At 37.5% G+C, this 16,755-nt stretch overlaps 1 long non-coding RNA gene across 1 annotated transcript in view; it reads left to right on the forward strand.

Annotated features, from left to right (window-relative positions):
* LOC120097391 (uncharacterized) overlaps nucleotides 1-16,755 on the forward strand; it is an 82,298-nt gene that overhangs the window by 33,091 nt on the left and 32,452 nt on the right. The window contains exons 3-5 of the long non-coding RNA XR_005494757.2: nucleotides 807-928; nucleotides 13,640-13,806; nucleotides 14,887-14,977. This is a non-coding gene — a long non-coding RNA (uncharacterized LOC120097391). The remainder of the gene's footprint in view (nucleotides 1-806; nucleotides 929-13,639; nucleotides 13,807-14,886; nucleotides 14,978-16,755) is intronic.

Raw genomic sequence — 16,755 nt, forward strand, 5'->3', positions numbered from 1 at the left:
CTTGGAAGAGATGTTTAAGATATGACTTCATATAATTTGATTTCGTTTACCTGGTTGGCTATTTTAGTGTTAGGGATTATGTTTCCCAAAAGCAATAATAAGTAAATAATAATAATAAATAAAGGAAGTACAGCACTTGCTCTCGTTGTAGCACTTCAGCTATCAAGTGAGTAAAGTCTAAAGAATCCTGTTTGCATAATATGTTAATAATTATTTCCCACAGTTAGCTGTATTTAGGGTCACACTGTTTTAAATCTTCAGTCATGATGAGAACTAAACTTTGTGTTACCAGTGAAGAGAAAGTAAGAAAAAATGCAAGCATATCCGTTAGCAAAATCCACACCTTTCGAGTCTTCGTTGGGGGAAATTAAACAATCCAATCTTTGTAATTTATCATTAGTAGTAGAAGAAAGGCCACTTGGAGATTTTTGCAAGAGTGCCCATGTTTGTCCTGATGCACTGTTCTAATCTCTGATTGCTACAGAAACACACCAGCATGCACTCCCCATCAATGTGTAATCTTTCACACTAAACTCCTTCAATTACTTCTCCCTTTAATTACTGCTGTTGTTTAAAATATGTTCTGGATTGCTTCACTGGAAAAGCTTCCAGGAAAATCTCTTAACATAGGTTTAGTTTGCCAAGGAACCTTACTCTTTAATATGCTCATACACACCAGAGAATCTTAACATTTTAGGCTCTCAGAAAGCATATGTCCTATGTTTAAACTGAAATACTTTAGTCAGAATGTAACACATGAACAATAGTTGTTTCCAACTACTTTGCTGACTGAATTGTCCCTACAGAGCCTGGAAGGCAAAGGATGGAATTCATTTGTGAATGATGAACACTGAATGGAAACACTTGGAGGACAAGGTGGTGGCTCATGAAGCGCAGGAGGAGATAGGGTTCTCTAGCAGGCGTACAGGTAGGAGGGGACAGTTTTGATGAGGGAGTAACAATGGTGTGAACCCATTAGAGAGGACTCAAAAATCTGTAGACTCTGTTTCATATCAAAATAAATCAGGATGGTAAGTTGATTAGCTGCAGAATGCTTTTGACAAACTCCAATGGTAATATTAACTAGAAATTAATTAATTAATCTTGCTAACAAATTATAAAGAAAAACTAAAAAAAATATTAAAGGAACTGGAGATCAGATAAACCAGATGAAAGCGTTGGTCATATACTCCTGAAAAGCAGAAAATTTCTAGTAGTCTGTGCTATAGAACCTGATATTCCTGTGGATAATCACAAAAATAGCATAGTACCTAGGGAGACATTGATTTTTTACCACAATAAAAAGATAATGGGGTCAAAGGTTCAAATGGAGAAAATCTCAGAAAGGGATCCCTAAATTTTCATCTGTGTCTTTCCAGTTGTCCTCTGTCTCTTTAATAAACAGGTACAAACTATGAAATCTAATTGAAATTCACATCTGAGAGGCTGTGAGTAGTCAGAATCTGCTCCATACACGGAATGACAAGTTCAAAACTCAAGGGCTGCCATGTTATAGAAGTTTGAAAGCATCTTAATTTTTTTACTGAAACCCCAGAAATTCCAAACACATTGATAGCAAAACTCATTAGACCAGAGAAACTGACACTTTAAAATGAAGATGATCTCTCAGACTATGGAGAATTTACTCGTTTCAAAGAGCAACTTTCATAGTATCTATCATTTTTCATTCATGATGTCAGTATCTGCCATATAGTAAGGAATTATATAGTTCAATAAAATATACAACACCAGCTGATTGAAGCTGAATATGAGAAAAAATGCTAGGGAGAATTTAGATATTTAAATTTACAGAGAAGGCTTCTAAAACTACTATCTTAAAACATATTTTTAAAAGTGTAAGAAGACAGACAAAAGGAAGAAAAATAAGAATTTCCATAGAAACACTATTAAAAATTCAAATCCACATTCTAAACTAAGGCTTCGTTGGGTGGGGTTAGCAGCGGAAAACAGGATTAATATAGGCTAAGGACAAAGAGATTCCAAACATCAATCACAGCAAAATCGCAGTGCTTGCGTGAAGCCAGAATTTAAACCACAGGTCTGGAAGACAAGCAGGGCTTGCCCTCTGCCTCGCGGTGTGGGCAGGCAGTGAGCACCACCAGGATGAACAAGTATGTGCTGGTGATGTGAGAAAAATTGAAAAAGGAAATGGCGGGTGTGCTATGGAGAGAGGGCAGAACTGGAGACATGATGGTGGTGACAATTGAAATACCTGAGGTCGAAGAAAGGGGGAAAAAAGGAAAAAAAACATGAATTTTGTGCTGTCTTTTTTTTCCTTTTTTTTTGTTGTTGTTGTTTGGGTTTTTTGTTTGTTTGTTTGTTTGTTGTCTTTTGTTTTCTGGAGTGGAGATGGGCCCAGGGGTAGTGGGAATGTGAGTACTAGTAAATGACCACCATCATGGGGTGTGACATGAGCTTCCTATATAATCAACAAAAAATGAGAGAGACAGAGAGAGAGAGAGACAGAGAGACAGAGAGAGACATAGAGAGTGAGAGACAGAGAGAGCAGAGAGAAAGACAGAGAGATAGAGACAGACAGAGACAGAGACAGATAGAGAAAAGAGAAAGACAGAGAGATAGAGACAGACAGAGACAGAGACAGATAGAGAAAAGAGAAAGACAGAGACAGAGAGAGACAGGTAGAAATAGGGAGACAGAAAAAGAGAGGCAGAGAGAAAACAAAGAAAAAAGGAAAATAAAAATAATGTAAACCTCAGGGAACCTTAGGAGGCACCTCTTCCTTCAGTGGCTGCTCATTATATGGTGTAAAAGTTGGAGAGTGTCTATAGTTAAAATTAGCATCCTATTTTTATAAGTGAAACAAATTTAATAAACATTAAAACGTGTCATTCCCAAGTTATCCTTCCATTCCCCAGTGCTGGTGCTGATCTCTTCTCTGTTTCTGAGCACTTGCAACGTCATGACACGACATGCTGATATGGTTTGGCTTGAGCTTGGGGAGGTCATGCTGCCAAGACTTCTATGAATTCATCTGTACAACCACTCCGTTGAGTCTGGAAAACACTGATTTCCTGTATTTATCCACCACCTCTTAGAATTCTTCCACTCTTTGCTTGGCAAGGATGCCTGAGCTCTGGGAGGAAGGTACACGATACAGATGTGCCATTTGGGGCTAAGCACTTCGAAGTCTTGTATCTCTACCTTGATCCATTGGGGGTCTCTGTTAATCTGATGAAGGCAGAAAGATGGACCAAGTTGTACGAATGTGTTAATAGGTGTTGGTTTAGTACTATGTCCATGTAAAAGAATAACAGTCCTAGGTTCTCTCTTACAGCTTGTAGCCTGTCTTATCTCTGGATTTTAGCCCCAAATAACACTGCTAGTTCAGGGTTTCATCTTGTAGAGCAGGTCTTTCCTTCTGCCCCCTTGTTCTTTCTTTGTTGGTTTATTTATGGCAACTAAAGGCCTTTTTAGCAGTGCTATATTTTGTTTTTTTAATCAACAATCAGATGTTTTTATTTATCCATGTACAAGAATAATGTTGAGACTAGCTCAGGGCATTGCATAACTTTATAAACATCATACATTTAATAATCACTGTTATTAATGGATCTAAAGCCTGATGGCTACTTTGTTCTCGATTCTCTTCATGAAAATCTTTCACACTTCACTTAGGTTTTATCCATAGAGTTCTGCTATTTCACCGTACCATATGTAGATTGGTTTTTTGCTTGTTTTTGACATTATTAAACTATAGCAATTGAAATCATTCATTTCATATTAGTTGCCAATTATTTTTTAATTTCCATTGACAGTTTTATTGGTGAGGAAAGAAAGATACAGGTCTTCATAACTATTCTTGTTATGAAAAGGCAAACATAATAGTTCATCAAAGTTTTCACAAAATCATGACTGCTACTCAAATCTAAAACCACATCACTACTAGGACCATACATAGAACTTGAACAAACAGTAATATCACCGTTTATAAAACTCTCACATGTTTTTATTCTATTTTTCTAAGGATCTTTTGTCATTGTGTTGTCACTGTATGAGATGTAATATTCAAATTCTTCCCTAGCTTAGTAAGATTCAAGACCAACAAAGAAGACAACAGTTAAAAGTGATCCCAGATTATTGGTCACAATGGAATACATCCTTTAGCGTGAGTTTCTCGTAACTGTTCTCTACGTGTATTCTATTATATAATAAAAAATTCAGAGTAGATGTACATATTATAAATCACTTTATAGTCATAAAATATATTTATAAATAACTTTACACTATATTTGCTAAATATCAATATTTTGATTTCCTGTCATCACAATCTGACACCTGTTCATCCTTTATTTTTAAATCACAAAAGCAAAGTAGATAGAGTAGACCTTAAATGTCATTTACACAAATTATCTGGCTACTGTGAATCTGAATGTTAAAAGCAATTTATCAAAATAATAAGTATCTTCTTTCCTGAGTTTATTCATTCACCCAAACCTGATTTTCATCAATATGGAAGATTTTTATGCTAAACTCTCATTTGTTTATCCATTGCCTTACTTTAGTAGATAATTATCTTTTTCTTTCAAATTTTTACTGCCTCTGAGTTCAGAAAGTTAATTTATATAACTATTGATGGCGTTTCTCCATCCCCGGACAATGTGGACTCATCAGCTGTTTTGCAGCTCTGTACTGAATCATTTACTGTTAGTTAGAAATAAAGACACAACCAATATGGGGTAATACTAGGATGTAAAGGAAACATAGTTGATCTGATTTGAGCCACGTTGTGTTACAAGGCCTCCAAACCTCCTCATGCAGTTTGCATGAGGTTTGTTCCTGGTCCCTTGGTGTGCAAGGGTTTGTGCTTTTTTCTCTACTTAAATGCTTTTAATTCAGAGGCGCTCCTTGTCCTATAATGCAAAGATGACGACTGAATCAGGAGCACAGCAAAGTGGTTAATTGCAACCTAGCGTCAACCTTTTGCCCCTGTTTGTAGGGAGAAGAAAGCAGGTGGTGTGGGATTCTCTACTACACCTGTGAGTCTTCCAAGATCATTTCCGTGTTTGTGGATGTTTCTTCTGTGGGAGCCTAGCAACATCTTTCACTTGCCAGTCGATGCTTAACCCTCCCATGCCAGCTGCATTGGGTGACTCACAGTATGTCCCATGACTACAAGAATTTGAAGCAGACAAAATCAGAAGGAGGCTCTCATAACAAATGCTGTGTCACTGCTGTGGCAAAAGCCTTGCAGACCACTACAGCAGATTAATGTCTTGTCATTTGCTTCAACATTTTTATTTTCTTTTTCATTCTTCTCATTGTTTTCTATTTCATTTTTTTTACATAGTCGCTGATAGTAGATTTTGTTTTCGAGAATAAAGGTATTGAGTCAAAGTCTGTTGGTGAATTCTGTATGAGTCACTCAATGGCCTCCCATTTGCTGTTTTTTTTTCTAAAAAGATTTATCCTTTTTATTGGATTTTCTTATATTAAATTTGTAATTTTTCCTTATGTTTGGGAATTTCAAACAAGGATACAATAAAATATTAGATATCCCCCCTATAATTTCCTTCTTGATCTTCCCCTCTATCTCCCTAACATGTCCTCTAGCAATGGGAATCTCAAAAAAGAAAGAAAAAGAAAAAAAGAAGAAAGAAAGAAAGAAAGAAAGAAAGAAAGAGAGAGAGAAAAGAAAAGGAGAGAAGAGGAGAGGAGAGAAGAGGAGAGGAGAGAAGATGTGAGGGGAGGGGAGGGGAGGGGAGGGGAGGGGAGGGGAGGGGAGGGAAGGGAAGGGAAGGGAAGGGAAAAGGAAAGGAAAGGAAGGGGAGGGAAGGGAAGGGAAAAGGAAAGGAAAGGAAAGGAAAGGAAAGGAAAGGAAAGGAAAGGAAAGGAAAGGAAAGGAAAGGAAAGGAAAGGAAAAGGAAAGGAAAAGGATTTTTTTTTCTCCAGGCAGCTATTATGTGCCAAAGCTCTTCTTGAGGATAGGAGGTTTTGGCTAGCTTGATCTTGTGCAGCTCTTGTGCAGGTAAGCAAACCTGTTATGAGTTCGAATAAGGGTGGAATATCCTTATCATATCCAGAAGATAGCATCTCACAACATTCTTTCCTTTCTCCAGCTCTTCTGCCTCCTATTTTGTGAACCTGAGAGTTTGTAGTGTTAACAAAGATGTCCCTGGCTAAGCACACAGAACATTGGGCAGATGGTGAGGAATGCACACCACACCTGCCCAAGAGTTTAAAGGGAATTAACATACTACCACTACATAGGCCCCTTTTCCTATCATGTTAAACTTTCTAAAACGTTCAGAGTCTCTAATAAACTACAGTTCTGAGCATTTCTTTTGCACAGAGCCCATTTTGTCTCATATTTCTGGAGCACTCAAACATAGGGTGAAAGAATAAAGATTTTAAACCATCCCCCACTGACCCTGCTGTGAGGACAAGTGCACCTCACAGCAAAGAATAACATAACATATTTTGGGGATGTAGCCTGGCTATAGCCACCACAAACCATCTGGCCTCGATAAGGCCTGACTCAACAGTCCTGAGAAAAACGAGAATTAGGGTCAGCTTGCCCCAGAAACAGGGCGGCCTAGAGTTGAACTGAGCCCAAGTTACAAACCAATGAAATTGCTTTGTGTGACTGTTGCCAACTGCCTATGTAATTTTCCCTATAAATCCTTTCCCCTAATTGGGATCGGAGTCGACTCCTCTGTCTCCTGTGTGAGATACGTGTCGTCCCCAGAGCTCTGGTTCCTCAAATACACCTCTTGTTTATTACATCAAGACTGGTTTCTCGTGAGTTCTTGGGGGTTGCGTTGTCTCGAGATTTGAGTGGGGGTCTTCCCCACCCCGGTGGTCTTTCAAGGGGTGGGGAGAGAGCACAAACCTTGGCAAGGCTAGTCATGGTAACTAGAGACTGCTAGTCCTCCAGTCTACCTCATGGCTTTCATATCATAAGCTGGAGATGAATCTGTTTATCAGCAAGTCCTCCCTGGCAACTCAAACACTTCTATAAACATATCATTAGTTTTATAATCTTTCAGAGCCTGATACTCTGCTTCATACCTTCTGTTTTCTTCCAGATCTCTCTCATACCCGATAGCTTTGCTCATAAACACCATCACCTCCTGATACCAATATCTTTTCTCTAGGATACATACAATTTACATTCGATAAGACATATACTTAATGCAACTTTCTGGACTCTTAGATCTCTTATTAGTTGTTTCTGTCATTCCATAAGCAAAATAGCTAATAGAAGCTACTTAGGTGAGGCGCTATTTAATTTATCTCACTGTTTCATGGTAAGGAGACAGGTTAGCTCCGATACCGTCTCTGGAGGTGGGATCTGATAGACTCGGATGGATCAGGAAGCAGAAGGTCTAGAGCACAACTAGAACTAAGGCTCCACTTTATCTCCAAGGCAGTATCCCCATCATGGTCCTACATCTGCCAGCTAAACCTCATGTTCAAACACCCCCTGACTAGGAACCAAGTGTCCAAAGCTGTGAACTTTTAGGGAAAGCTTTACATTCGATCTCTGCTTCTCTGTTTTCAATATGATCCTCTACTCCCAAAAACAACCATAATGGTAAATGCTAGAACTATTTAGTGTAGTCAGTACAGCATCCAGTTTAAACTATTCCAGCATCCTACAGATTCTCTTCTTTTTATTCATTCTCTAAGACTAGTAGTTTCTGCCACGACTTCTATTCATAGCACCAGAGTTAGACTCATGCTTCTAACATTATTCAAGGTAGACAGTCCTGCATTTCTCTAACTTTATTATTTCAAGCCTCACTTTGCAGGCATGTCTGTATCTTTATTTACTTTCTAGAAAGTCCAGCCTGGCACTATGTATGCTTCTTTGTCCCTTTGTCAAGCTGAAGAAGGCTGTATACCCATGCTGGCCAATTTGACATGCAAAGCATACCCAGAGTCCTTGCTACTCAGAAGGCTGAAACAAGTAGTTCCTTGAAGTTATGTCCTTGAGACAAACCTGGGAAACATAGACTGCATTTCAAAAGAGGAAAAAAAGGGAGGCAAAGTTTAGAAAAGAGGCTGAAGGAATACCCATTTAGAACCTGTCCCACCTGTGGCCCATACATATACAGCCACCAAACTAGATAAGATGGATGAAGCAAAGAAGTGCAGGCTGACAGGAACCGGATGTAGATCTCTCCTGAGAGACACAGCCAGAATACAGCAAATACATAGGCGAATGCCAGCAGCAAACCACTGAATTGAGAACGGGACCCCTGTTGAAGGATTCAGAGAAAGGACTGGAAGAGCTTGAAGGGGCTTGAGACTCCATATGAACAACAATGCCAACCAACCAGAGCTTCCAGGGACTAAGCCACTACCCAAAGACTATACATGGACTGACCCTGGGCTCCAACCTCATAGGTAGCAATGAATAGCTTGGTAAGAGCACCAGTGGAAGGGGAAGCCCTTGGTTCTGCCAAGACTGAACCCCCAGTGAATGTGATTGTTGGGGGGAGGATGGGGAGGGGAACATATATATAGAAGGGGAGGGGGAAAGGCTAAGGGGATGTTGGCCTGGAAACTGGGAAAGGGAATAACAATTGAAATGTAAATAAGAAATACCCAATTTAATAAAGATGGAGGAAAAAAAGAGGAAAAAATTAGTAAGTGTGTCGTTTAAACACACCTTGGAAGTTCAAGTTGTATGTATTAAGTGCCCATAAAGTAGGGATAGGTAGATAGAGTGGCAGAGGGTAAGTATACCACTGCACTACACATAAAAGTGCTGATATGTGCTGGGTACAGTGGCACATTCCTTCAATCCCAGCATGTGGAGAGCAGAAGTGAGTGAATCTCTGTGAGTTAGAAACCAACCTGGACAGCCAATACAGAGACCCTATCTCAAAAACAAAAAACAAGCCAAACCAACAGCAAAGACGATGGCATCTGTCCCAATTCAGATGGTGCTATGGAATGACTTGCAGGGTCATGAACAAAAAATGAGCCAATACAAGGTCAGGAGGAGGGCTGTGGCTATCTTAAGAAAACTGGGCTTTTACCCGAAAACTAAGGAAGTCAGAGGTAGAGGTGTGTGTGTGTGTGTGTGTGTGTGTGTGTGTGTGTGTGTGTGTGTGTGTGTCTGTGTGTCTGTGTGTGTGTGTGTGTGTGTTAGAGAGAGGAGGGAGGAAAATTAGGTAAGATTGAGGGAGCAGGAAACCGAATGCTGAAAAGGCACATGAGCTCTTTTAAGAGTTATTTTCATTTAATTCTAGGGAAAAGAGAAGCAATTCAGAAACTGAAGACAGAAATAAACGATTTAAATTTAAATCATTTCTTCATCCCTATGCTGTGTGGGATTACATCTATGCTAAGGAAAGGAAGAACCTGGGTGATAAATTGCAAAACTTTTACAATATTTTAGATGAAAGTTGTTGATGAATTACAACATGTTGGAAGGGATGGGCTGATCCAACAGTAACTGTAGTGCTCTCTTGCCCAATCCTGTCAGTCCAAACAACCTAAATCAGCAGTTACCATCACCCTATAATAAACCTCAGGACTAGAAACAAAAAAACACATTGAGGGTTCTGGTTTCTCTTCTCTCTTTAATCTGTGTCTAGTTTTTCTTCCTAACTCCAAGCACCATATCCTACTGACAGATCAGGTTCAACAATTGAAACAGAACCAAGGACCCTCCACATTTCACGGTCAGCTCTGGTCCCTGATCTACTGCCTTACTTCTGTCTTTTCTGTGGTAAACACTCTGACAAAAGCAACTTGAGGGGAGTGTATTTTGGCTCACAATTCTAGGACAGTCTATCGTGACCAAGGTGGCAGAAGCTTGAGGCAGAGTCTTAGGCACAGTCAGGAAGGAGAGATTGATAAATGCTCTCCTTATGCTATGCTAACTTTTCCTTCTGATGCAGTCCAGAACCAAAATTCGGGGAATTGTGGCACCACTTTTACATCTAGTCTTATTGCCTCTATTAATCAAACCAAGAAAATTCTACTTATCAATGGTCAGAGACTAATCTATTTAAAATAATCTCCCATATTTATGCCCAGAGTGGTGTCTTCTCTATGATTCAAGATCTCACTAAGTCGATAGGCAATATTAACTATTCTCCACTGGAATACTTTGCCTTAATCTGATTCTTTCTATATGACAATCTGTCCATCCTAACACCCAGAACACAGTCATATGGTTTACATACAGAACTCATCATTCTTCAGGGTACCCCATATGTAATCTCTAATGAATCTTACTACCTATCGCTTCAAGATATGTTTCAAATATACATGACAGACTTGAACACTTGTGACCTCTCAGTGATATCTACAAGAAATTCCAGGTCCCTTGCCTGATTGCTCAAAAAGGGTCCTCCTCTATTAAGACTCAAATGGATTCTGCACTGAGACAACTCATAGTGATATTTATTTTAAGTATGTGAGTCAGATCATACCACTCTGCCTTAGTAAAAGCACTATAATATTTTTCCCATTACATTTTGACAAAATTTCACTCTGGTCAAATGCTGTAAGTTTGTTGTTTCTTAAATAAATATAAGGTGTTTTTCTACCTCCATCACTTTGCCGTTGCCATCATCTTATCCTGCCATGTCTTTTTACACTCAGAATTACTCTTTAGTTGATAAACTTTCCATAAACACTTCACTAGGAAAGCAGCTGCCATCATAAATTTCAACGCTATTTTATTAAATGCTTTAAGTGCACTTAGCCCAAAGCAAGACAGATAAAGATTATGAATTGGAATCTGCAAACCTGTGAAACCAAAATGCATGATATTTTTAAATTGTTCATCTGTCAGAAGAACATAAAGCTAACTAAAACTTTAATAACTTTTCTTGGAACTGTTCTAGGCACATGAAAACCATTCATGAAGACTTAGCTAGTAAACGAACAGTGAAAGAACAATGTACCCAGAAAAGTTATTGGGTCACTGTGGGTTGAATTTACTGAACCAGCAGATGGGGTTTGAGTTTTCGATTCTTATAGTCTAGTGTCCAGTGTTTGTATTGCATGCTATCCAATAAGTTTATTTTTTATGCGGACTTATCTCATTGGTTTGAAATCATACACTGGAGTTCAACAATGTTTTGTTCATTTTGCTACATTCTTATTACCCTGTCACTACAACTAGACTTTTAAATATTTTCAGTTATATTATATAACTAGAATACCAGTATGCTTGTTTATATTTATGACACCCCACCTAGCTTAGTATGATGTTTGCAATCGGATTTTAAAATTCATCATAATAATTAATAATTCATAATTTCCCCTAAGCTAAGCTTAGGAGTGTCATGGCAAATGTTTAATATCCCCATCGACAGCTAGAAAACCACAAGAGAGTGTTGAAGTAACTTTCCCAAGGTTACCCAATGAATCATTGCCAGTGCTAGAATTAGATCCCATAACTCATTCTTGTTTAGGAATGCACTTTTTATTCTGGTTCTCAGATAAACAGGGAGAACAACGTGTCTCACCATCATTTTTCATTGGTGAGTTTAGGATAGACAAGGCCTAAATCAACTTTCTAATAGGGGTCTTTATTTCATTTTGGAAGTTCTGTAAAATATGGCTAAGGTTCATTAAATGTTACAGATGGGTTTAAGCTGAGATTAGTTTATTGATCATTAATCAGCTAGTGAGCTTTTTAATAATTAATTAGAAAATGTTGCCAAATTGTTCAGGGTTCATTGTACTTACAAGGAAAGATGTCTTCAATAAATTGTGAAAATATAAAAAGTTATGTCAACATGTGTATAATTGTACTGCCTTGCATTGAATACTGCTTAAACAGAAGTAAATTATAATAAGAATTTCCTGACATGAAGTCAGAATCCTCTTTTCACAAACTGCAATTAGTTGCTGCTCCCAGAGTCAAACACAATACGTGTAAAAAGTAATGAACATAATTAGTATTAGCCTAATGATAATTGCTAGAATATTATCTGCATTGAATTCTGGCTTATCAAAATCAGTTAATAATGCTTCATTTTGAAAGACTTCATTTTACATATTTTTATTTTTCCATTATATCACATTAATTGTGCCAGACAAGTTGTACAACAGCTTTTCTTAATAAACTGGTTGCATGGTTTTTCTGAACCCCTTTTGGGATGATCAGAATTACTACTGAACAACTAAATCTTAGCCTATATATTTCATTTAAAGGAAAATTCTAGCCACTTTGCGGTTTTAACAAAGCCCAATCAGTTTGTAACTCACTGTGCTGTGAGTGACTTAATGTCTATTATCTTACCTTCAAGTCCCAAGTAGTTTTAATGTCTACTGTGCCCTAGACTTTCGGGACACATCTGCATGAGTTCAGCAAGGCTTCCAACTATGAGGTGCTTCTCCAGTTTCTGCACTTGCCTACCCTGTGGTTTGGCTCTTTACAACAGAAGAAATGTACCATTCCCCATGGGGCTTCATTCTCCTGCTTTTCACCCAGTTTTGTTACAAGCAGCATTTGCACTATTGCTATTTTCTTCTAGCACATCTTTCTTCGCCACCTTTCAATAACGTATTAGAACAAACGCTCGTGAGAATTGTGCCTTCAAGATTTTGTTGTCTAAAATCTGGTACTTAGGAAAATGGTGGACTAATATAGGTGCTCATTAAATATTTGGTCTGGATGAGTGAAAACCATCTTTCCTGTTGTTGCTGTGTTTAAACAAAGAAAATAAATTCCAATATGCTTAGAATGGAGTTTCTGTCTCTGGCAGAGCAAACATTATTTTATTTATTTAATTCCTTGCTGTGATTTCTAAAGATATCTATGTATACTAACTTATCCAAGACATATCATAATTAAGTGTGCAGTGGTACATAATCAATGGTAACATCTAATATTGGCATTTTCTATCGTCTTCTAGTTTGATTTAAATTGTGTTGTAGCAAGTCAACATATATTAAATTACTTAAAGGCAGATTTATATAAGTAGTATCATTTAGTATCATTACTACATCTGTTATCTTTGAATGCAGCTTTTTTGAATCTTTTTGAATGCAGTATTGAGAAGTAGACAAAAAAAATCAGACTTTTCACTTACACCTGATTTTCTTCAATGTGTAATTGTGCTTTGGGAATTGTGGATTCAGAACTCAAAGAAATGTTTGTGGCTGTGAGCAGCCCAGTCTCAGGATGCCCAGATTCCTTTACGAATACATATTCATAATAAGATTGAAATTTATCATCATAAGAATTAGAAGAGGAACATTTTCTTTTAACAACAGAAACTTCGAAACAAGAAAAAAAATGAATAGTAAAGAAGGAAACCCAAACTTATTCAATAAGTCGAAAAATAATTAAATTTCATTTTATTTTTTATCATGCTTAGGTTTTTAGCAGAGGGTTTGTACCAGCTAATCACATCCTGTACCACAAGGGACAGTTACCTCACATAGGTACTTATTTAAAAGCTAAAATGGTAGTTTTTAAATTTCCATATAGTATTTAATATTATTCATTTTAATCTGAATTTTAAAAATTGTCGCAATTAAATTGCCCAAGATTAAAATGAACATCTCCAGAGGTTTTGTCTCAGAGAATACACCAAGGGAAGGGTTTTCGTTGTAAATTTAAATAGGAAGGATGATGTAGTATCAAAAATTATATATTATCATAAATTGGTATTCACAGAAATAAAGAAATCAAACCCTGTCTGGAGAAGTTGCTTGTATTGTGTACATTTTACCAGGGGCTGATGATAAAGAAACTCTCGTGCCTCAGACACTTACCAAGAGGGCCAGCCTTATCAAGAAACCCCTTCGCAGCATCTGTTGTGGGCTGTACAGCAGACTGGTCAGGTAAGAAATTGCGGGTAGACCACAGCAATTCCTGTCTGAAGAAGCCCTAGAGCAGTAGAACTGTGATACACATTGAAATCTGATGTCTGCACACTCAGTATAATCTGTCAGATTGTTTTCCCAATTCCTGAACAATGGCCTTTTCCATCTTGAAAAGGACTTGTCAGTTGATCACATAAAATTGTGCTCACTGCAGAGAGGCTTCCCATCTTCCCTGCAATTTCTGCTTGCTGAGGTATTTTTTTCATGACTTTTGATTGAATGAGGAATTCTGCCATCAGTTCTCTTCTGTCTTTCTGGGCTATGAAAATGCACCTTTCATATATTCCATATGCTTACATTTTAACCACAGAGAATCAAAATACATCGTGTGCAGAAATATTACAGATTCTTGAGGAATTTTTTAAAGTCGTTTTTTAGAAATCCTTTATGTTGGTAAAGTAAAAATTATTTCATGCCATATATAAGCCACAGTGACTCATCAGGGAAGACCCAAATCCAGCCATGTCACCACAGCATTGTAGGGGACCATATAATTAAAGTCATCATGGCCCCAATTTATCTGTTTTCTTTATGAATCATTGAGACAAAGGACCCATGATGTGATCTTACTCTTGTCACTTCAAACGTGGATACAAATAAATAAACACTAACTCATCAGCATAATTGTGATGTTTCTGATAAATAGGAACTATAAAATAATCTCTCCAAGGTACAGCAATTAATTTCTATTTATTATAAAGGAGTCAGGACATATTTTAGATTTATTTCATGAAGACCAAAGAACCCCTTCCTACACACACACACACACACACACACACACACACACACAAGAGAATTAAACACTTCATGTTCATAACATGAGATGAAGAAGTTTGACTCACAAACAAGTAAATCTTTTGGCAAATCAGATGAAAAAAATTACCTTTGACTGATAAAAGACTTTAAAATTTAAAATGTCCTCCAACAAAATAGCGCTTATAATATAGGGTTTACATTTAACATAAGATGTAAATTTGTTGAAGATAATACCGGCGAAAGGAGAAAATGATGTACTAAAATAATCTCTGTTGTCGTTAGCAATCTCAGTGAGTGGAACCTGCAGACCATCGCCTGGATGCATTGTATGTGCGAGTGAGAAGAGGTCACCTGAGAATGCAGAGGAAGATAAGTGAGCCCTCATAACACCGTCTAGTTTTGGGAGTGGTTTAAGTGGAAATATTGTTCTCACATATCTACCTCGAGAGAACCCTATGCCTACTCACCATCTTCCTCATTTCTAACTCAAACTGTTTTTCCAGGTTTAGTTTGATGAATGTATGTCACTTTATTTCCATAAATATTCTTTGATCAGCGTAAATTAGCAGGACCTATCACCACACAAGGAAAGATGGGTTCTAAAGAACTTTTCCTTCAGTGCTCAAGGTTAACACTGAGCTAACCAGGCCTTAATAAGTACTTCCTTAAAATAATCTTAAATGGGTTGAGATTATTTTCTCCTCTCTTGTATCTTAAGCTTGTTTTCCTTGAAGGCAATGGAATTTCAGTATTCATTAGATATCCACTATGGTGTTCAGAGTAACACCTGTCTAACTACACCCCTCTTTCTAGCTGCCCCTGGTCCCATTATCAGTGGCTGCCTTCTGAGACCTACATAGCCGTGTAGAAAAGTATTTGAGGGACCAGTGTTTTGCTTCCTTGGATTTTCCTAGTTGTTTGAAAGATGACCAGACAGTTGATGTCATGGCGGAAGATGACTCTGGGAAATGCTCTTAGAGTAAGGCAAACAGTGAAAGAGACGGAGTCATTGACCCTGACGACACGGAGTACTTCTTAACACTGAGCAACAAGGGACTTGAGGAATTTTAGGCAAAAATACTTTTCAATTTCGATTAAGGTGGTTACTGTGTTTATTTTTTATTAGATCGTAATAATTTCAGTAAATACATTTCCGTACATATTTTACAAGACGGTAAGAAAAAACAAAATTGCAGTATTTGCCAACGTCATTTCAAACCCAAACAAACAGCTGACAGGAATGTCTAAATCCCAAACACAAACTTACTTACTTCTTTGGTTATTTCTGCCTGTCAAGATAAAAATATAAAGCCACATGTATGGTAGATTTTTGGCCTCTTTGTCTCAGGATTGTTTCCTACATTTTAAATACTCTCAGTGAATTCTCCAGAATGTATTACGTAGACTTTTTATTCAGTACTTATGGTTCTGAGCACTTATGTCACTTCTAGTTCCCATAGCCCCAAACTTGTAATTTCCTTGGCTTGAAAGACTGTGTCCCTCTCTCAATTCATTAGGGATTCACCTTTGGGTTTTCATGAGTTATCTTCCCAGTTGTTTCAGGTTCATTGCTCCTTGTTGTTTCCATGTTGTAATTTGTGGGTTTAATTGGTGGCCCTCCAATCATTGAGATTTTCTTTACCTCAACGACTTTTCAATTAGATTGCAACACTCTTTGTGACCCAATTATATATAAACTTTGCCAAGTTGGAATCTTCCAGGTTACCAAAAGAAATAAGACTAATAATAAACTGTAAAAGAAAAAAAAACTCGTAAGATGATTTCATGTGTAAAATAATGTTATATTTCTTTTCACTGAAGAAAAAAATCAAAATAATCAAAAAGTTAAGAATTAAAGTCAAACAATCTTTATTAAGGAATGAATGATATTGTTGAGGTCTCAATAACAATATCTCCTGCTCATTTGCATTTTGCCAACAGCAGATTATTTTGGTAATTAAGAGTTTTAAAATGTGTACTTTCATTTTTCTTCTTCATGATTGTGCATCCAAAGCTAAAGCAGTGTTGGCTTTCTCAATGATGTAATGATTTGCCCCTAGATAACAGAATAGTTAGAAAACAAAAGTTCAAGGAAAGGTTAATGGACAATATTAGCTGAGCACAATCTTCATAACCCTCAGCTCCTCAGTG

This window comes from Rattus norvegicus, chromosome 16 (assembly GCF_036323735.1).
Source record: "Rattus norvegicus strain BN/NHsdMcwi chromosome 16, GRCr8, whole genome shotgun sequence".
In the NCBI taxonomy this organism is placed as follows: domain Eukaryota; kingdom Metazoa; phylum Chordata; class Mammalia; order Rodentia; family Muridae; genus Rattus; species Rattus norvegicus.